Source organism: Silurus meridionalis, chromosome 6 (genome assembly GCF_014805685.1).
Source record: "Silurus meridionalis isolate SWU-2019-XX chromosome 6, ASM1480568v1, whole genome shotgun sequence".
In the NCBI taxonomy this organism is placed as follows: Eukaryota; Metazoa; Chordata; class Actinopteri; order Siluriformes; family Siluridae; genus Silurus; species Silurus meridionalis.
Window position 1 is genome coordinate 32,161,873 of NC_060889.1, and position 23,825 is coordinate 32,185,697.

The 23,825-nt window shown below is 37.9% G+C and overlaps 2 protein-coding genes across 4 annotated transcripts in view; one reads left to right on the top strand and one right to left on the bottom strand.

The window, feature by feature from the left end:
* Positions 1–1,622, bottom strand: part of LOC124387799 (protein translocase subunit SecA-like) — a 97,933-nt gene extending 96,311 nt beyond the window's left edge. For all 3 annotated transcript variants that reach the window (XM_046852388.1, XM_046852387.1, XM_046852389.1), the window contains exon 1: positions 1,384–1,622. The gene's annotated coding sequence lies outside the window, so the exon portion shown is untranslated. The remainder of the gene's footprint in view (positions 1–1,383) is intronic.
* LOC124387798 overlaps positions 1–23,825 on the top strand; it is a 146,300-nt gene that overhangs the window by 93,412 nt on the left and 29,063 nt on the right. The window lies entirely within an intron of this gene.

The following is a 23,825-nucleotide window of genomic DNA, read 5'->3' on the forward strand; positions in this document are numbered from 1 at the left end:
CTAGACAGTCACTTGTTAACTAGTGCTGTTCTGAGACTATGACCTATACTACAAGAAATGAGAGTGGGATGGATACCGTCCCGCCCTAACAGGCCAGCCTTGCCCTTAAAAATGCTCCAATTATTAATAGAGCCCACATTGTTTTTGGAGCACCACTCGGACATCCAGCAGTTCAGCGACCATATCCTGCTGTAGGCTACATCGCCACGTCGCATTGGGATGGGGCCAGAGCATGTTACTGCATCGGACACTGCCTTTGCTAATTTACACACCTCTATAATATAACTCTTGGTAACTTCTGACTGTCGAAGGCGTATATCATTAGCTCCTGTGTGAAAAACTTTCGTAGAGAACCTGTACTTTCCTAAGAATCTAAGCTGACCTGCTATGTCCGGCGCCCTGGCTCCCGGTATACACATAACCTGTGCTGCTGGTGCCCCTAAAGGTCTAGCTAATTTCACGTGCCTCAGAATGGAGTCTCCTAAAACCAGAGCTCTTTCAGGTTTCTCAGCAGGTGCTTCACTGAGGAGAGCAAACCTGTTGGACACGCAAAGCGGAGAAGAATGGTGCTCCCATAGGCGAGCCTTAGCGTTAGCTTTGGCTTTGCAAGTATGCCGCCGAGCCGTCACCCATTCGCCCCGCTGCGAGGGCTCTAATGCCGGAGTCGGGGGAATATTACCTTCACCTGAACTGGATGTTCGCCATAGCAGAGAAATTACGTACCCTAATGTGGTTACTGTAGTGTGGTGTACTGTAGTTCTGGTGGGAATGTTCTCCACTCACTGCTTTCAAACCTTCAAACAGGGAAAAAAACGCTCTTTCGAAAGCAAAAATAGATGAGATGGAGCCAATGGAAAGTAAAGGATACAGGAAATCAAAACGATATTTTGATATTTTAAAGCGATGAAAGAGAGAGAAAACGAACTGTAAAAAGTTTAAAACGCCGATACAAACAAAATTCCCGGCAAACAGTTCCACAACAGGAAACAGGAACTGACGTCACATGTATGTGTTTGTGTGCATATTAGCTGCTTTAGTCCTAATTGATGGCCTATAAAGGCTTCTCATTACCCAGGTTTCGATGTTTTTGAAGTGGAACTGCCAAAATCTCGCTTTGTCTTAGCATTTTTTATCTGGATTTTTTTTTAGATTATGTCTCTCACAGTGGACATGCACCTACGATGACAATTTCAGACCCCTCCATGATTTCTAAGTGGGAGAACTTGCAAAATGCTTGCAGAGAAAATAGGGTTTGAACAATAATTAAAAAATCTAAATAAATAATTTTGCTTTAAGACAGCATTATATTATTAATTATTATTAATTACATATTATGATGATGATGATGATGATGATGAAGGTAGTAATAACGCCGGTACTTACAGCCCTGTGCAGCAGCAGAAATGCCCTTGAGTGCAGAAGATTATCCACCCGCACTGCAGTAAATCACTGCTCAGCACTGGACTTTACCAGAAAGAGTTCACTTCCGCTTTCAGTTTCATTAAACACGCCCACTCTGATCTCCAGACTCTGTGTATGAGGTTTTCTTCATACATAGAAAGACTGAAGCGCTTTTTGATTTTGATTGCAGATGACATCCCATAATATCTTACAGTAGTTTAAATGAATCCAGGATTGAATTAAATTTGCGTTTTCCACACCGCTGTGTGTGTGTGTGTGTGTGTGTGTGTGTGTGTGTGTGTGTGTGTGTGTGTGTGTGTGTGTGTGTGTGTGTGTGTCCATATACGTCTATATGCGTCTCTCTGACCTATTGATTTATACCAGCAGAGGGCAGCATTGCTCTGTGCAAACTTCTATAATTATATTACATCAGATGTTTATAGTATTTGATTTTTAACAATACAATATTTTGTTGTTCGAGCTGATATTAAAATGAAAATTAAAACAAATTTCTGTTATCAACAGGTTCATTGGCTAAAAAATGTTGATACTGGACAAGACAGTTTAATAAAAAACACACTCCAGTATTTTATAGTGGCATTATAATGTAATATATTTATAATTAAATGTATCGGAGTACAGCGTCTACAGTGTTACATCACTCACTGTACATGCAGACATGTGTATAAAACCAGTTCTAGCAGTACATTTTGGACCATTTCTGATTCTGATTCTGCATTTCTCCACATTGCCCTGTTTTTGTCCTGCGTTTCAGTGCATTTTTTTCACTGCATTACAGTTTTCCTGGGGGTTAAAATGAAGGCAAATTGTGTGTTTTTGTGTAAATCCTACGAGAAAGAAAACACAAAAGTATAAACAGTTTATGAAAAAGATTAACAACTGTTGTAAACTGCATGCAATACCACGCACACAATAGACTTTACTTGGAAGGATTTTATTGAAATTGTCCTTATAAGTGTTTCTGTATCGAGTTCTTCTCCTTTATAGCTAAGCATAAGCTTTAGAGCATGTACGGGGTTTCCAGTAAGCTACAAAATATAATAAACAAATGTAAAAAAAAAATGGTAATTTAGTCATTTGATGTCGTTTTTTTGTTTGTTTTACCCAAATGAGAGAATTTTACTTATGGGTAGATTATTGCCTTTTTAAGTTTTTTTTTTAAGGCATGTTCAATCAGCTTCAGATCAGGTGACTGACTTCTCCAATGACCCTTAAAAACATGTTACATTAGCAGTATGTTTTAGATCATTTGTCTCTCATATAGCATAAGAACTTTAGCAGAATTGTCTCTTCAAAACAATGTCTTTATCTCAGAATATTAGTTAGTTCTCCTAAACATGTGCTTTGTGTGTCTCCACCATGAAAAGCAGCTTTTTCTTTCACCTTGCACCAGTGCTGTGTGGAGAGAAGAATGGAGAGAAGTTTTGATTCAGTGATTAATGGTGTACCTCTGAGAACACGATCATCTCATCAGACATTACCAGGGGATTATCTGGAATACACTGAATCCTCTATTGGCATTTGTTGGATTTAATGAAATGCACCACTTTGAAGGTGAAGCTCCAAACCTAAACAACTTTAATACTTTTCACCCAATTACACAGAAATGCAGTACAGCATTGTTGTATTTTGTTGTAAATTATTCCGTCTCCTTATGTGTTATTTAAATGGAATATATTTAACCACCAAAACAATCTGAATCATACAAAGCAAAGTTGCAAATAAATATCATAAATATGATGTCATACCTTTTATATGTTTATAGTGACAGTAAATGTTGTGCAAATGATGACCACTAATAGTTTATCTGTCATAGTTCTTGTATTCTCTGTAAAGTATTTTTATCAGCAGATGGACTCTCTACAATGAACTGTTCCAGGTAGAACAGCTGCATTTTAAAAAGCGTTTTCTTTGCTTTTTTCAACTATCAGTTCCAGTTTGACATGTATAATAAATAGCTTCTGGGTAAAAGTAGTTTTTTTCTAGCAGATTTAAACACAATTCTTTCTTTCAGTTTTTTTTTCTTTTCTGTTTTTTTTTCAATTCTTTTGGCTTCTCCCATTAGGGGTCTCCACAGCGGATCATCCGTCTACATATCCCCCTGTCCTCTACATCTGCCTCTTTCACACCAACTACCTGCATGTCTTCCCTCACCACATCCATAAACCTCCTCCTTGGTCTTCCTCTTTTCCTCCTTCCTGGTGTCTCCATCCTCAGCATTCTCCTACTGATATATAACCCAAACCATATTAAAATCCCATTTATTTGTATTTATTTAATTATGTATTCACTACATATATTTGTTTGTTTAACATACACCAACTACCAATTCAAACAAATTAGTAACCATTTATCACTCATCAGTTCCCTGTTGTTTCCCAGCTCATGGAGAAACAACAGGGAACTGATGAGTGACAAATGGTTACTAATTTGGAACTTACCATCACATAGTTCCATTTCTCTGCCTTTACATACAGCTGATTCAGGAGCAGGTAGTGGGGAGGTACTGGCCTGCCTGTGTATTAATGGCCATCTCACATTCATCTCTCTCCTGGATGCATTTGAGTTGTTAGGCATTTCGAAGGTTGAGTTTAGTGAAGATAGTGGTCCCCTGGAAAAGCTTGATATCCAAGAACACCATGGGCAGGGTACCAGTTAATCTTCCTGATGTCATTTAGCCTAAAGTAGTCAATGTATGGGTGAAGTCAAGTCAAGTCAAGAGGCTTTTTTTTAGAGACAACGTTCCACCAGAACCCTCGTGCTACACTAAACAACATAGAGGTACAACACACAACATAAAGCTACATAAAGCTTCCCATTGTCAGGATGGGGGGGAGGGAGATGAGCTTTGCTCAGCCTTCTCAGGAAGTAGAGACTCTGCTGGGCTTTCTTGGAGATGGAGCTCTCCATTGAGGGTGAAGATTCTTGTCCATCTTCTCAACAAAATACAACCTGCCCCTTTGACAGAGGTTGACGGATAGATAAATCCATAGTGAATGGACCCCTGGATGTAGTTAGTAATGGTCTCTCTCTCTCTCTCTCTCTCTCTCTCTCTCTCTCTCTCTCTCTCTCTCTCAGAATGCTTTAGGTGACACAGGCAATCAGGTCCTTGAGGGGTACGTGGTTCCTGGCAGCAATTCGATTGCACAATTGTAGAGGTGGTGTGCTTAATGACAATGCCCTGCCCTTGTGAAAGACTGTGTCCAGATCATTATAATCAGCAGGTATGGAGCTAAGGTCCAGGCGGTTTGCCTCTGGTGGTCTCTCAGGACTCCCTATCTAAATTACTTTCTTACTGTATGACTGTGCTCCAAAAAGGCGAAATAACACCAAGCAAGCCGAGGACGACATACCAGATGAACAGGCACGGGGAACAGCAGAGGAATGAAGTAAAGAGGACAGCCAATCCAGCAACAGTGACACGGATAATACAAGTTCAACAAGCGATACATCATCCAGTAGCTATGAAGATGAATATATCCCGCTACCAGAACCTTCAAAATTAGACGGAGAGAAAGATAAAGGAAAAGACAACATAGATGGGACAACCTCCACGCATGAACCAACTAATGATGACACGTTACCAGACCTTCCAACGGTTACAACAGACGCTTTGAGCTTCAACTCTGCTAATAGGTATGAAGTTTTAGCTACAAACACAGACAATATTGATACAACAGTTGTCACTAACCCAAAAAGGCGAAAAAGGACATCACCGCCATCTACAGACAATTCAAAAAAAAGAAACTAAGAGATGATTACATTCTTTATTTTTAATATGTCACTAAATATTGTTTCAATTAATGTAAGAGGAATACAATCAATGAAGAATAGAGAAAGTAAAATGACCTCTCTTATGGGAAAAAAGTGAGACATAATTTGTACACAAGAATTAAGGCTAACTAGTCAGCCAGATATCGATAGTGTTAAAAATAAATGGATAAATGAGAGTATAATTATATCTATAGGCAAAGATCGAGCTGATGGAGTGGGTATATTTTTTAGGGAGAAAGCAGAAGTTATTTTACATCGGGAAATAATACCTGGTAGACTTCTTCTGGTAGACTGCTGGTATAAAAACCTAAAGTTAAGAATAATCAATGTCTACACTCCTCCACATAGAGCCAGGAAAATAAAAATCTTTCATAAACTATATGAAATTGTAAATGTTGGGTATAGTGTCATAATATGTGGTGACTTTAATACAATTACAAGTGAAAAAGACAAAATTCCATCACACAAAACAACCGTAAGTAGAGAAGGGAATGTCCTAAAAACAGTAACTGACACATGCGATATGAAAGATACCTGTAGGAAAAAATTCCCTAATGATTACGAATTTACCAGGTTTGACTTAAAAACAAAAACGAGAATAGATAGGATATATGTTTCAAATAAAATAAAGGTTATACAATATAGAACTGAACACCTTTTAGAGTCTGATCATTTGGCAGTGTGTGTAAGAATACTTTTAGATCTTGAAGTCCAGAGCAGGGTTTGGAAACTCAATACAACATGCCTCAAAAATAGTGAGGTGGTAAATGAACTAAGGGAAGAGATTAGACGAAATAAAGAATTAAAGATTTTAACAAAAACAAACGCAGAAATGTGGGAAGTATTTAAAAAACAAATAACAGACTACCTTAAAAAAAAAAAGCAAAACAATTAATCAACAAAATAATGAGAAATATATATAACTTTTGGCTCGATATGTAGAATTACAATCTAAGAAAATGAAAAACAGAGGACAACGAAGATTTACATAAAATAAAATCGAAGTTAAATCAATTTGATGACCAAGTCTTTAAAAAAGCTCAGCTGCATGCTGGTGTTGATACGACATTTACCAGAAACCCACAGAGCATTATAAGACGCCTAAAGAAATGTAGAGACAGTCACTCAATTAAAGGTATAAAGGATAGCGACGGGAACATTATCGAAAATGAAAAAGATAAAAGAGACTTAATACGGAGGAAATTCTTAAAGGCTACATCAAAAATATACATTGTAACAGATAAAATTAACTGTAATGGGATCCTGTAATGTTCAAAAGGATTCAGATCAACTATTCTTCGAGGGTCCAGTTGAGACACAAGAAGTCATTGACGCTGTTTTACAACTAAATGATGGAAAAATTCCCGGACCTGACGGGATACCTGCAGAGCGCTACAAAACATGTATGACAGAAATAGTAGACATATTAACTGACATGTACAATGAAGGGATACAAATGGGAACTTTTCCCGATTCCTTGTACAAAAGTATTATAACTTTAATATACAAGTAAGGAGACAGATGTGAACTGGATAACTGGAGAAAAATTAGCCTTAGGAATATAGACTACAAAATTCTTGCTAAGGTACTAGTGAACAGAATGAACTCCACTTTAGACAAAATAATAGACAAAGAACAGACCTGCGCAATAAAAAGTCATTATATGTGGGATAACTTGTGTACAGTTAGAGAACTAATTAGAAATGCCCCGGATAAAAAATTCTTTATAGTAGGTTTAGACCAAAAAAAAGCATTCGACTTAATATCAAGAGAATACCTATGGAGAACAATGGAACACTATGGGTTCCCAGAAAGATGTATCAACATGATTAAAACTCTGTATAAGAAATCTAGTGTCCAAATAAATGTAAATGGGCAGTGAACAGAGAATTTTGAGATAAATAGAGGTGTAAAACAGGGATGTCCCTTAAGTGCGGCTCTGTATGTTATAGCGATTAGCCCGCTCTTAAACAAGATTAAAAAAGAATTAAAAATAAAGGGAGCGAAAACGAAAAGCGGGAAAATCAGTAAAATTACAGCTTACACTGATGATATAACAGTTTTTGTAAAAAACCAAAATGAGTTGAATAAAATAAATCAAATATTCAGAGAATACGAAGAGATCTCCGGTGCCAAACTAAATCAAAATAAGACAGAGGCAGTTTGGATGGATACTGGCCCTGCTCCACCAATAAATATAGAAGTAAAACAAGAGATTAAATTGCTAGGAATTGTGATTAAAAACAGTAAGTGTGTTGACACCAATTGGGAAAGAAAAGAAGAGGAAATTAAATCTGAAACCGAAATTTGGAAAATATCTAATTGTATAACCAGAATTCAAGTTATTAAAACATATATTTTACCTAAACGCTTCTTTTTAGCTACAATCTTTCCACCCAGCAAAAATGCATTACAAACTGAATAAGATCTGTGTAAGATTTATCTGGGGAAATAACAGAGAAGTGACGACAAGAACACTTTTGTTTAAACCAAAGGAACTAGGAGGCCTTAATGCAATTGAGCTCGGCAATAAATTATTAATAGCTTTCTGTAAAATGTAACACAGGCAATAAACAGGGACGCAGAATGGATAGGGGAAAAAAATCTTGGCTAAAAAAGAGTGGAAAAGGAAGACAAAATATACCATTCTATAAATTAACATATGGGGATCAAATATTTAAATATGAACATTTAAATATAGACTGGATAAACTCATCCAGCAAAAACATCTATAAAAAATTACTGAACATGAACACGGCGGGTTATACAAACACAAAATATCTTAACATGACAGAAAGCGAACAGTGCATTCAGAATGATACACAAAATATCTCAGAAAATGTGCGTGACGTGGTGGGTTAATAAGTGTAGGCAGGCTAGCAGTACGCTGCATTCTGAAATGGAGCTGTTTTGTAACAACTAAAGAATGTCCTATAAACAATTGTACGGAGGATGAAACCGTTGATTACCTCCTTATACACCATCCACGCTCAGAGGAGATATGGCAAAAAGTCGTGAAAACTGGATTGAATATTCATATAAATGAGAAAACTATTACGGCATTTTTGAAAAAGATCTGGACAAAAAAACAAAGGAATTCTTTTGGATGGTGATATGTATTGTGAATTATAAAATATGGAAAACACGATGCATGATTATTATTAATCAGTGCAATATTCCCGCTAAGAGTGTTTTTAAACGTAAATGTAAATGAAACATCCTTGGTACTTGTTAAACATGTGAATGAGGAAAGTATAGATACATATGAATATGTATGTACTCGTGTATGTTTATAGGTATGTGTATATACATTTGTACGTAGGTGTATATGTGTTTATATATATATATATACAGAGACACTCATCTGTAATGTAGAAAATGTGTGCTCACGAGGAGCCTGAAAGACTATTAAGTTTTTGTAAATTTAAGATTGTTTATACTTATTCTCCCTTTCATGTTAAGAATTATGTGTATGATATCATGTCATCAGTCATTTTATTCTCCAAAGTTTTGCTTATTGCATAAGAACCACATTCTTTCTCCCAGGCGGTTTTGGAATTCCTGAACTAACAAAATCTTTGAGCGCTTAAACAAACTGTTTAATCTGATGCAATGCTGAACTTACAGAGTCTTTGAAAGTTAATTGAAATAGTTGCTGGAACGTCTCTTGAAGAGCAGCGTCAATGCCTGTGTTCACAGCAGTGTTTAGCCCTTGATTCGCTAATTTCTGAACAGCAAACTTACTTAAATATTTTAAATTCAGTTTGTCTGCATTTACTGTGATGTTTTTTCACTTACTGAAGACAGAGATGATTTGACTGATGCAACTAAATGCAACTCTTTTAGGGATTTGGTGCAATTAAAGATTTTATTTTTTGCAGCAGAGAATAATCTTTGAGAACACTGAAGCCCCACAGACCAAAGAAGATCCCTATCAAAAGCTACACTCAATGCTGCATTTCATAACAATATAGGAACATTTTTTTATGGTTAACCGGTTGTGAAGCATGTATGTCAAACACGCCAAGAATTTGACTTAATATCAAGAGAATACCTATGGAAAACAATGGAACACTATGGGTTCCCAGAAAGATATATTAACATGATTAAAACTCTGTATAAGAAATCTAGTGTCCAAATAAATGTAAATGGGCAGTTAACAGAGGATTTTGAGATAAATAGAGGTGTAAAACAGGGATGTCCCTTAAGTGCGGCTCTGTATGTTATAGCGATTAGCCCGCTCTTAAACAAGATTAAAAAAGAATTAAAAATAAAGGGAGCGAAAACGAAAAGCGGGAAAATCAGTAAAATTACAGCTTACACTGATGATATAACAGTTTTGTAAAGAACCAAAATGAGTTGGATAGAATAAATAAAATATTCAGAGAATACGAAGAGATCTCCGGTGCCAAACTAAATCAAAATAAGACAGAGGCAGTTTGGATGGATACTGGGCCCGCTCCACCAATAAATATAGAAGTAAAACAAGAGATTAAATTGCTAGGAATTGTGATTAAAAACAGTAAGTGTGTTGACACCAATTGGGAAAGAAAAGAAGAGGAAATTAAATCTGAAACCGAAATTTGGAAAATATCTAATTGTATAACCAGAATTCAAGTTATTAAAACATATATTTTACCTAAACGCTTCTTTTTAGCTACAATCTTTCCACCCAGCAAAAAATGCATTACAGAACTGAATAAGATCTGTGTAAGATTTATCTGGGGAAATAACAGAGAAGTGACGACAAGAACACTTTTGTTTAAACCAAAGGAACTAGGAGGCCTTAATGCAGTTGAGCTCGGCAATAAATTATTAATAGCTTTCTGTAAAAATGTAACACAGGCAATAAACAGGGACGCAGAATGGATAGGGGAAAAAAATCTTGGCTAAAAAAGAGTGGAAAAGGAAGACAAAATATACCATTTTATAAATTAACATATGGGGATCAAATATTTAAATATGAACATTTAAATATTGACTGGATAAATTCATCCAGCAAAAACATCTATAAAAAAAATGACTGAACATGAACACGGCGGGTTATTCAAACACAAGTATCTTAACATGACAGAAAGCGAACAGTGCATTCAGAATGATACACAAAATATCTCAGAAAATGTGCGTGACGTGGTGGGTTAATAAGTGTAGGCAGGCTAGCAGTACGCTGCATTCTGAAATGGAGCTGTTTTGTAACAACTAAAGAATGTCCTATAAACAATTGTACGGAGGATGAAACCGTTGATTACCTCCTTATACACCATCCACGCTCAGAGGAGATATGGCAAAAAGTCGTGAAAACTGGATTGAATATTCATATAAATGAGAAAACTATTACGGCATTTTTGAAAAAGATCTGGACAAAAAAACAAAGGAATTCTTTTGGATGGTGATATGTATTGTGAATTATAAAATATGGAAAACACGATGCATGATTATTATTAATCAGTGCAATATTCCCGCTAAGAGTGTTTTTAAACGTAAATGTAAATGAAACATCCTTGGTACTTGTTAAACATGTGAATGAGGAAAGTATAGATACATATGAATATGTATGTACTCGTGTATGTTTATAGGTATGTGTATATACATTTGTACGTAGGTGTATATGTGTTTATATATATATATATACAGAGACACTCATCTGTAATGTAGAAAATGTGTGCTCACGAGGAGCCTGAAAGACTATTAAGTTTTTGTAAATTTAAGATTGTTTATACTTATTCTCCCCTTTCATGTTAAGAATTATGTGTATGATATGATGATATATATATTTTTTTTCTAGTATGTACTTACTTGTCATATTGTTTTGCATGTCAACACTATTTCTCACTGTTTGCATATGTACCGGAAATGTTCCATTGTCTTATGTGATACAAGATGTATATATTGTGGATCTAATTTATTCAATAAAGTCATTTAAAAAAGCAAAAAGGAGAAAGTGGTTAAGATTTTATAATTCTGATTGGAAGTCTCAGTTAAGTCAGGTTTATTTGTATTGCGCTTTTCACAACAGACATTGTCTCAAAGCAGCTTTACAGAATTTAACAGTGAAGGTGAATGGTGTGTGTTTATCCCTGATGAGCAGCCGTGGCGACTGTGGCAAGGAAAAACTCCCTTAGATGTTATGAGGAAGAAACCTTGAGAGGAACCAGACTCAAAAGGGAACCTCATCCTCACCTGGTTGATATCAAGAGTGTTATTTATAATCTTTTAACACTACAGAACACTGGAGAGTGAGAACTAACATGAGCACTGGAGTGTGTGATTATAAGTAATGATCTTTCTACAGTTTTTCTACAGTCATTTGTGGTTATAAAACTAGGAGCTACTGAGCAACTCTTAAAATAACACAACCAAGATGCCACTGCTGCCTTCCAGAGCAAGGCCCTTAACCCTCAACTTATTTAAACAATGGAGAAATATAAGTCTTAATTATATAAGGGGATCTGACAAATGTCATGAATGTAAATGTAAATAACTTCTTTTTCAAAGATTCTCCAAAAGACAGTTTCCCTGAATCACTCCCCACTTACTGACGCTTCAGAAGACTTGAATTAATATCAGTGTTTCCAGGACAGCGCTGTGCAATAAGACTCAAAGGAATATTAAATCAATTCATAAATGGTGGTGGACAATAATCTCTGCATATTTGTCCTATACCTGTAAAAATTGTAATCACCTGATGGATTTCTGCATATTTTTTTATTAGACAGCTCATAATAAGATTTGTGTTGTATATCATGTCATCAGTCATTTTATTCTCCAAAGTTTTGCTTATTGCATAAGAACCACATTCTTTCTCCCAGGCGGTTTTTGGAATTCCTGAACTAACAAAATCTTTGAGCGCTTAAACAAACTGTTTAATCTGATGCAATGCTGAACTTACAGAGTCTTTGAAAGTTAATTGAAATAGTTGCTGGAACGTCTCTTGAAGAGCAGCGTCAATGCCTGTGTTCACAGCAGTGTTTAGCCCTTGAATCGCTAATTCCTGAACAGCAAACTTACTTAAATATTTTAAATTCAGTTTGCCTGCATTTACTGTGATGTTTTTTCACTTACTGAAGACAGAGATGATTTGACTGATGCAACTAAATGCAACTCTTTTTAGGGATTTGGTGCAATTAAAGATTTTATTTTTTTGCAGCAGAGAATAATCTTTTGAGAACACTGAAGTCCCCACAGACCAAAGAAGATCCCTATCAAAAGCTACACTCAATGCTGCATTTCATAACACTATAGGAACATTTTTTTATGGTTAACCGGTTGTGAAGCATGTATGTCAAACACGGCAAGAATTTGACTTAATAACATAGACGGATGGCATCATCTGAATCTGCACACCTGTGAGACAATAAATAGATGCAACACAGATACACCTACAGGTTTTTTCATCTGCAAAGATGCCATTTTGTGTCTGTGCTGTATCTCTACTGTGTGCTGTAACCCTCTGGGCTTTGGGGCCGTATAAATGGCTAAAGTCTGATAACACTGTATTCAAACTGCGCTACAATAATGTATGTACATGATTGTGCTTTTGAGAAGGCAACGTTTATGCCTGATTAGTGAAAAACTAACATTTTGAAGTTACTTTGTTATTTTAGTTATTTTGAAGAAATAAAGCCATAAAACACATTTTTGCCTTGAGAACTGGACGTGGTGGACAAGAGTTTTTGCTTCAAAATTATGTAAACATCATCCTTCACTCATTCACAGAAAACAGTATATTGATTAACATTTTCTAAGACACTTTATTTTAAGTAAGGCTGTATGGGAAGAGGCATGAAAGATCATGAATAATGTGGTGATTCACACCTGAGTAGACAAGGACCTGCATTATGAGCTGCATACTGAGCCTTTCAGTCAGGTATGTGAATGAGAGGCACCTGCTACAATTAAAAATGTGAGGACAAAAGAAATGTATATGTATATTTTTCCGTAGTTTATTCAGAATATATTTAACTATAACACAAAATACTTTGAGATTTACCACAAGTGCGGTTAAAGGAACAAACAAATAAACAACACACGAGTCACAAGGTCATGGGTGCAATATCCAAATATCCAAAACAGTGGCAGAAAACTGTGCTTTTTAAATGATAGATGGCATTACATTGATGCAGAATAGTGTCCATGAGAGCTTATATTCATGCAGAATAGTGTTCATGCAGAATAGTGTCCATGAGAGCTTATATTCATGCAGAATAGTGTCCATGAGGGGTCTGACACTGAAAAGATGGCCGTGTTCAGCTGTGTCCCTCTTTCTGTCATTGTCCTTGTCTGCATCTGGGTGCAGATTGCAAAAAATGGGGTGGTATCTGTGCCTTGACATGAGTGTGGCAGGAAAATAAACAGAAAAAGATTGTCCTGCTGCCAGGAGTCTCTGATGGACTTCATCTTTACCATGGCCATGTAGAAGAGTAACCCAATGTAGCAGGGCAGCTCACTGATGCTGATGTCTGTCCATTTACATTTATCATCCTTTGCATGTGCCCTGGCAGCCTCAGCATTGGTGTTTTAACACACAGGTGACACAGGTTAGTATTTATTTTTCACAATTTGGAGTGGGTGGAGAAGAGTGATAGCAGGAGTGATTTGTGATAGAAGAGTATCTGTGAGAGTGAAAGGGAAAGTTTATAGGACTGTGGTGAGACCTGAGATGTTGTATGGATTAGAGACAGTGGCATTGAGTAAAAGACAGGAGGTGGAGCTGAAGGTAGCACAGCTGAAGATGTTGAGATGTTCATTGGGAGTGATGACGATGGACAGGATTAGAAATGAGTTTATTAGAGGGACAAAGCATGTAGGATGTTTTGGAGACAAGGTGAGGGAGGTGAGATTGAGATGGTTTGGACATGTGCAGAGGAGGGACATGGGGTATTTCAGTAGGAGAATGCTGAGGATGGAGACACCAGGAAGGAGGAAAAGAGGAAGACGAAGAAGGAGGTTTATGGAGTAGTGATGGAATACATGCAGGTAGTTGGTGTGAAAGAGGCAGATGTAGATGACAGGGGTGTGTGGAGACGGATGATCTGCTGTGGTGCCCCCTAATGGGAGAAGCAGAAAGAAAAGAAGATATTCATGAACAGATCTGCTTAGCTGTTGAACAATTTCACCACTTGGGAAAATATAGTCAAACATTATAACTGGACAAACTGTTTGTTTTTGATATTATATTTTGTTTTTGTTTTGTGTTTTATGTCTGTGAGATAAGTATTTACTGAGATTCAGGTTCTTTTATTTGTGTCTGTGACAGAACAGCAGAGAGCGCCCCCTGTCTGGTTTCTATATTTTACAAAATCACAGTTTATGTAGTTATTATTTTATAAAAAGTAGACACTTTACAGATTTTAATAAATCTGTGTTTTGCTTTTATCTGTACATGTTTGCTTTTATCTGTAACATGTTTTGCTTTTATCTGTACGATCAACAAACACAGAGTAATTTAAGTTTGTTTCATGTTGAGAGGAAAAAAATGCTACACAACAGGCTACACTTTATTCGACCCCCCAGAGCAGGGGTGTCAAACTTAAACACAGTGGGCCAAAATTAAAACTGGGACGAAGTCGTGGGCCAAACTCAATAATTATTGAAAATTTGACTGCAATTGTCCATGTTTTCCCGTCTCTCCAGATGTGTAATGTTGAACCTTTTCATATGGAAACAAACTTTATTCAAAATTCCTTTATAATGTAAATCTTTCTTTCACAGGCCAACAACAAAACCAAAAATAATAATAATTTCCTTCAATTAAAAAAAGCTATCTTTCAACCATTAACAGTCCAAGCCGTGCATAAAGACTAAATTCATTCAAACTCAGTTTGCTACAATCTGATTTACTCTGATTGGTTGAAGTGGAGTTTTTCAGCAGGCTCGACTGATGCGCCAACGCACTAACAAAGCATTCTGGGATTTGTAGTATTAGCGGTGTATGCGCTTTATTCTGGCGGGCAGCTCTAATACACATTTGATAAGACCTCACGGGCCAAATATAACTACACAAATCTGGCCCGCCTGCCTAAGTTTGACACCCCTGCCCTAGAGGGTTTGAAAAAAGAGAAATAGAGAATATACAGGTGCATGTCAATAAATTAGAATATCATGTAAAAGGTAATTTATTTCAGTAATTCAACTCAAATTGTGAAACTCGTGTAATAAATAAATTAAATGCACACAGACTGAAGTAGTTTAAGTCTTTGGTTCTGTTAATTATGATGATTTTCGCTTACATTAAACAAAAGTCCACTATTCAATATCTCAAAAATTTAAATATGGTGACATGCCAATCAGCTAATCACCTCAAAACACCTGCAAAGGTTTTCTGAGCCTTCAAAATGGTCTCTCAGTTTGGTTTACTAGGCTGCACAATCATGGGGAAGACTGCTGATCTGACCATCATTGACACCCTTCACAAGGAGGGGACACCACACATATTTATTGCCAAAGAAGCCGCTGTTAACAGAGTTCTGTATCCAAGCATGTTAACAGAATGTTGAGTTGAACAAAAAAGATGCACAACCAACTGAGAGAACCACAGCCTTGAGAGGCTCATCAAGCAAAATCGATTCAAGAATTTGGGTGAACTTCACAAAGGATTGGACCGAGGCTGGGTCAAGGGAGGGTTCTCATTAAGATCATTGGACTTGCATGTCAAGCTGACTGAGAGGTTTGCAATTTCCCCATGCCTGCTGCCAAAGCAAAGCAAGCTGATGATCAAGGTTCTTTGCCAGATTCTCTTGTCTTCTACATTATGAAAAATGAGAGTGGTGCCTCTGGGCGCTCATCACAGGATAATAAAGCATTTGAGGACATACTTGCAGGTGGTGACATGCAGTGGCCAAGCCTAATTTAGACTGCCCACAGGAGCGAGATAACTCCAGACACTCCAACCTGGATGACAGATTTTGGTGGCCAGGAGAAAGGACCCCGATGTCGTTCCTTTCTATTTTTCCCTGATCTCCATGGTGAGCTATCTCACTCATGGAGTAAGCCATTTTCCTCTTGTGTCTTTGTTCCCACAGTGTTGTTTACAATTATGCCCCAAGTGGAGCATATCAGGAAGCTTATCAGTATCGGGGTCTTCCAATAGACCTTGACTTGTCACCCCAAACACACACACAGAATTTATGGATGCAGTACTGGAACCTCTGCGATTGCAGGGCACCTGTTTTCTAAAGAGCATTATTATTTTGGTCCAGTCCCAAGATCTGGTGCTTTGAAATAGGGATGTTGTTCAAGCTCACCTTGCTTTAAAGGTTTAGCTTTAAAGGTTTTTGGGTCTCATGGCAGCTGTATACATGTTGATACCGCCTGCATATCAGACCATTTCAGATTTAGGGATTTTATCCAAGGCCCAACCCAAGCCATCCAGAAAGCTAATTTCTTAACTGGCACATCAATTACCTTAAAATTATATGGCTGTATTTTGTGCCATAAAATACTCCTTGCAGCACTTAAGATGCTACCATGTCCTAGAAAAAACTTTCTAGAATTTGAATCCACCAGGAAGTATCTAAAAGAGCAAGCAAGCATGAATTACAGGAAAGTCTAGTGATTTAGCCACCCAGGCCCAGTCCAGTCTCACTGAGGCATGAATGCAAGAAACAGAGCATAGAGAGTTGTGCACACCCTCATAGGGAGCTATTGGTAAGGAGGCCCTGTGTGAGCTTTATGGGGCTATTAGAAACCTGCAGAATGCAGAATGAACTGTTTATTATCGCTGGAGATTTTAACCATTTGAATCTTCAATCAGTGCCCCCTAAACACCATCAGCATGTGAACTTTGCAATGAGAGGGTGAACATCACCGGTGCGTATCGTGTGGAGCCCCGACCCCACCTTGGCTTCTTAAACCACCATAAAATTACAGACTTAAAGGCCGGAGACGAGACGCGACACATCTAACGACGCTTCTACGAACTGTTCTGGTGGGAACTTTGGGTTCTTTCGCTTTTCTTTTAATAAACATGGTCTTGCATCTTCTCAGCAGCACTACGTAAGCCTTCTGTACTGCACTGTCTAGAACTGTTTGGAATCATTATGGCAGAATACATGGTCTGATAAACATTTCAAACTGATTTGCCTTTTATTATTATTTAATAGATGCCGTAACAACCTTCTGAACATCTCTTTATGTGTCTCTTTATGTGGTTAAAAAAACACATTTTACCAGCATACAAACCACTCATCAGTCAATCAGAGAGGCAAAGCGAGCACACACCAATGATCCACAGTCACTTCCAGGATGGTGGAGACACATGGCACATGTAGCAGGGCATCTCAAGTCAAGTCAAGTCAAAAAGCTTTTTTTTTTGTCATTTTAACCATATATAGCTGACACATTACACAGTGAAATTAAACATGGTTCCTCCTGAACCTTGGCGCTAAATACAACAGCAATCGCAGAGAACAGAAAACACAGGGCTAAGGACTAGTAAGTGTCCTCAACACATAAAGTGCATCACGTGCAAACAGTGCAAGACAACACAAGACAGTGCAAGACAACACAAGACAATGCAAGACAATACAGGATAGTGCAAGACAATACAGGACAGTGTAAGACAAATACACAAAACAGTGCCTCCAGTAAACCTGTTGTACTATATTACACATTGTGGTGTATAAGAGACATAAAGTGAACAGTAGCAAAACAATTTTAACAAAATGTTGTGAAAAAAAAAACAATCCAGAAAAGATGTGCAAAAACGGCATGTAAACAGTTTGTAGTAATAAAGCGATGTTATGTGAGTGGTACTGAAGACATGGATGTGTGAAGTGAGTACGAGTGTGTGTTGAGTCTGGGTTGCACAGATCAGTCACAAAGACACTGTGTGTGTGTGTGTGTGTGTGTGTGTGTGTGTGTGAGAGAGAGAGAGAGAGAGAGAGAGTTTCAGTTCAGTTCTGTGTTGAGAAGCCTGATGGCTTGAGGGAAGAAACTGTTACACAGTCTGGATGTGGCAGCCTGAATGCTTCGGAACCGCTTCCCTAATGGCAGGAGGGTGAAGAGTGTGTGTGAGGGGTGTGTGGGGTTGTCTACAATGCTGTTGGTTGTAAATGTCCATGATAGAGGGGAGAGAGACTCTGATGATCTTCTCAGCTGTCCTCAACTCTGTAGGGTCTTGCGATCCGAGACGGTGCAGTTCCCAAACCAGGCAGTGATGCAGCTGCTCAAGATGCTCTCAATGGTCCCTCTGTAGAACGTGGTCAGGATGGGGGAGGAGATTGGCTTTCCTGAGGCTTCTCAGGAAGTAGAGATGCTGCTGGGCTTTCTTGGTGATTGAGCTGGTGTTGAGTGACCAGGTGAGGTTATCCGCCAAATGAACACCAAGGAATTTGGTGCTCTTGACGATCTTCATTGAGGATCCATCGTGATCATTGGAGAATGGTCACTCTGTGTTCTCCTGAAGTCAACAACTATCTCTTTAGTTTTGTCAACGTTCAGAGACAGGTTGTTGGCTCCACACCAGGCAGTTAAACGTTGCACCTCCTCTCTGTATGCTGACTTGTCATTCTTGCTGATGAGACCCACCACGGTCGTGTCATCGGCAAACTTGATAATGTGATTTGAGCTGTGCATTGCTACACAGTTGTAAGTCAGCAGAGTGAACAGCAGTGGACTGAGCACACAGCCCTGAGGTGCCCCAGTGCTCACTGTGGTGATGCTGGAGATGCTGTTTCCGATCCGGACTGACTGAGGTCTCCCAGTCAGGAAGACCAGGATCCAGTTACAGAGGGAGGTGTTCAGGCCCAGTAGGCTCAGCTTCCCAATCAGGTGCTGGGGATCTTCACGTTCATGGCTGAAGTGAGGAAAACTCTATGCAGAGTTAACCCAGGGAAGTCTGCTGGACCAGACAACAATCCTGGCTCAGGGAATGTGCAGAACAGCTAGTGCATGTCTTCACCAACATCAACTTCTCCGTGAGCAGCGCCATTGTTCCTACATGCCTCAAGACAATGACCATTATCCCCATGCCAAAGAAGTCTCAATCAAATCAAATCAATGAAATAAAATTTTATTTGTCACATACACATACATACAGAGTACAACATGCAGTGAAATGCTTTTTGCGTCTGTCCGGCAGGTAATAGAATGAAAAAAAAATAAACCAAGAAAAAAAGGTAGATAAATTAAAAAAAAAAATCAAAAAGTATAAACTATATAATATATAAATATATATGTGGGAAAAAATGGTATATACAAGGAGATGTAGGAAAGTTAAAGTAAAATTCAAGGTGATTGTCCTCAAAGTGACTGTGTGCGGTATGGTGTGGTATAAAGTGCACTGTGCTGTACAAGTCCAGAGTTAAAGTGACAGTCCAGACATTAAAGATTAAAGATTAAAGTGTCATAGTGCAAAAAGAAAATTGTGCAGAAAAAGTGTGAGGATACTGGACCAGGTCTAGATCCCTGGTGTCTCCTAGTTTAAACTCCGAATGGCCTGCAGGAAGAAGCTCCTCCTCATTCTCTCTGTGTTCACTTTCAAGGAGCGGAAGCGTTTCCCTGAACGCAACAAAGAAAAGAGTCCATTGTTGGGATGGCTGAGGTCCTTCACAATCTTCCTGGCTCTGGTCCTGTAGATGTCCTGCAGGTTAGGGAGCTCGGCGTTGATGGCAGGTTCAGCTGAACGCACCACCCTCTGGAGGGTTCGCCTGTCCTGCATGGTGCTGTTCCCGAACCAGGAAGTGATGCTACCCGTCAGGACGATCTCAATGGTGCAGGTGTAGAAGGTCTTTAGTTCCTGAGAGGGAAGTTTAAAGTCCCTTAAGCGTCTCAGATGGTAGAGACGCTGCCGGGCCTTCTTCACCAGGGTTTTGATATGACAGGACCAAGACAGGTCCTGTGTGATGTGAACACCAAGGTACCGGAAACTGTCCACTCTCTCCACTGGGGTCCCGCTGATGTTTAGAGGTTGGAGTGACCGCTCCTGCTTCGTGCTGAAGTCCACGATCAACTCCTTAGTCTTGCTGACGTTCAGGAGAAGGTTGTTCTCCTGGCACCATCTCTCCAGGTTTTTAACCTCCTGTAGGTAGGCCATCTCATCGTTGTTGGAGATCAGGCCCACCACGACGGTGTCGTCAGCAAACTTGATGATGGTGGTGGAGTTGGAATTGGCCACACAGTCATACGTGTACAGTGAATACAGCAGAGGGCTCAGAACACAACCCTGGGGAGCTCCAGTGCTGAGGGTGAGGGTGGATGAGGTGTGTTTCCCCACCTGTACGGCCTGTGGTCTGTCTGTCAGGAAGTTAGAGATCCATTGAGTCCCAGGACCTCCAACTTAGAGGTGTGTGAAGGGAATTATAGTGTTAAATGCTGAACTGTAGTCCACAAACAGCATCTTTGTATAATTCAGAGTGTATAATTGTATAATTCAGAGATTCAGAGTGTCAACGCCCTCCCTCAGGGCACCAGGGTTACATACGTAACCTAGAGATGTTCCACTCTATATATGTAAACATATAGAAAATTTGTCACACTAAATTCAGATAGACTTAATAGAGCCACACGGTCGACAGTCAGAGGAGAGTGCAGCGTTCCAAGATGCAGAACCACTTATGGTCAACATTCGTTCTTTTATGAAGCGGCAAGCCTCTTCCAAATGAAATTATTTCATGTACAAACTATAGCACATTTACACGCCTGACCAAACAGTGACTATTAACAAAGCAAACTTGTAAGCACTGAATGACTGTCATATGAACAATGTAGATTGTGAGTGAGTGAGTGCTAGATTCAGGAAGTGGATAGTGTTTTTATGATGTGAGTGAAGTAAAGTTTTTCTTGTATAACTTCTGTATATTGTGAAGTGGATAGTGTTTTAATGATGAAATGCTTCCATGTATGATACTGTATGTATTTTATGACCTTTTGTAAATGTAACATCTGTCTAGGGACTGCAGGTGGAAATTAGCATTTCTTTGCTATAACCTGGCACATAACATCTCTTCTTTCTTAGACTAATGTTCTCTGTGCATTGTCCCTGATTAAGTATAAATAAACTCATTCATATCTACCTGATACCCAAGACCAAAATGAAGTGAGAGTTTCTGTGGCTGTCTGGCTATTTTATTAGTTTTGTTCCTCATTATTTGGATGTCACAAGCTCTCTGATTAAGCATGCTGAAAGGGAACACCAGATCTGGTTCAGTGGATGTAGTTGTGCAAGCAGGCCTTCACACAGGTAAACTTTCTGTTTTTCTTACATTCCCCTTACTTCCTCTTTTCCTTTTCCTCATTCTTAAAATTGATTGACTAAACTAATAAGTAAATATTTGAGATTTTTCCACTTGTCATGATGTAGTCAAACAGGAATTGAAAATCTTTTTAAAAATGTTATCCAACAGGAAGTATCTGAAAAAGAAAGTAAGCAGGAATTACAGGAAGGTCTTGTGATGTAAAGGAATGCTAGTAACTATGTCACTATGTAACTATAAAATCAAGAGGATTTACACTTTAGAATAATTCTGCAAGGGGACAAGCAAACATTCCACTGCTAAAAAGGTATGTAAGTAACAGGTTTATTATATTTCAAACTAATTATATATATATATATATATATATATATATATATATATATATATATATATATATATATATGACAAATAATAAAGGCATTATTATTAAATCTTGTTTATTGTAGATATTTAGATTTAAAGAATTTGATTCATTCAAAAAAGGAGAGGAGACTTTGACATAATGCTGTTTGCATGCCTTTTTTTTTTTTTTTGCAAATGCTTGACATCCAGAAATTTTACTCAGCATTTTTAGGAAGTTATAATAAGACCAGAGGTCAGAAATGTTTTTCCATATGTAACTGAACTGTGTACAAAATGAGCAGGACACTCGCCACTTTTATTCACCAGGTAAAATGTATTATTTACATCAACATTGACTGGGCACCATATGTAGATTAACACCAACAAAACTGATTAATCACTTGTGGTCACCTCAAATAGCATATTCCTGTACTGGTCAGCTGACTAGCAACTCAGAAGCATGCTAACACATACACAAATAGTCCACACTATATATCCTGAAATTCTTAACAAAAATACTGCATATAATTCCATTAAAATTTAAGAACAACAAAATATAATACATTTATACACTTTTTAACCTTATTTTGCTCATGAAATAAAGAGCTCTGAATACTTTACTCTCCCCAGCGTATGCGAACTGGTGGGAGACGCACATTCACTCAAAATGCCGCTGGTGAATCGCAAGATATATTGTCCATATATAACAAAAAAAATCAGTAATACAATAATAATTATTTTAGTGAAAAAAGCAATGAATGTATTACATTTAAATCACATCCACTATAACCGGTTATGCATACACAGTTAATTTATATTTATTAGGTGACTCTGGGTCTGATTGTGTGTGCTTAGCATTGATAAACTCATTTGGTCATGTGAACTTCATATTCTAGCATTATATATATATATATATATATATATATATATATATATATATATATATATATATATATATATATATATATATTCATTTAAGAAATGAATTATTATATATTTACGTTCATATTTCAACTGCCCCATTTGCTTTAATGAAGAGGGGATAATAAGAAGTGTGGTGTAATTCTGGCATGATTGTATAAGTTTGTTTGGGTAACACTATAGCTGGTATCAGTATGTAAAACTATTTAGTAATCTCACTTTGGGTTAGATTCAAGTATATGAGGAGAAGATAAAACGTGGGACATTTAGGAACTTCACACAAAACATTTAATGAAATAAAAATACATGGAGGTGTTGCTGAATGTGTACACTAATAAAATATAAGTAGACAGATCCCCGTGTTACCTTTGCATTTGGTATGTTTAAGTGTAGAATGATCATATAATGTTTTTCCCAAATCCTACTTCCCAGGTAGTGTACAAGTCAGAAATAATTGCTTGGCTGTAAATGGAGAAAATTCTTACGTGCAGGTGCAGGTTGAACTAAATAACCAGTAATAGGCCTCAAAATCACAGGACCTAAATCGCAATTTTCACTTTGTTACCTGCCAGTTTGTTTGCCTCCTCATGGTCAACAGCTGATTCTTGAATGTGCTCCAGCTACTACACTTATTTACAAATAAATTTAGCCTTAGATAAAAAAAAATCAGTGGGCCTAAAACAGAATCTTAGTGAACACCAAACTTTTAAATTAATTTAAGTCACCATTTTACATCTATAAACAGATTGGTCAAACAATCAGCCAAATAAGACTTAACAAGGAGAAAGTGATTGCTAAATTTTCAAATCGATCAAGCAGAAAATTAAGATCAGTCATGTCAAAAGCTATGCTGAACTTAAACAATATAAGAAATAGAACCAATCATGATTATTGCTGACTAGGGGCTGTACTAGGGCATGTATCACCTTAACCTGTCTCTTTGCCATGATTAGGCAAATGATGAGTCCAAGATGGCAGTAGCTCGCAGTGGCCGCCCAGGACCCAAAATGGTGCTACTTTCAGTTTGTAGCCCACCTTACGCAACTGTGCCCCTGTGTACAACTGCAAAACCCTCAAAGGACCCAAACAACACAATAAATGATGACCTGCAGCAGAAGCTATGCGACCTCAGCGTGTTCTGAGAACCAGGCCTCCAGACCTCGGCGTCACCTG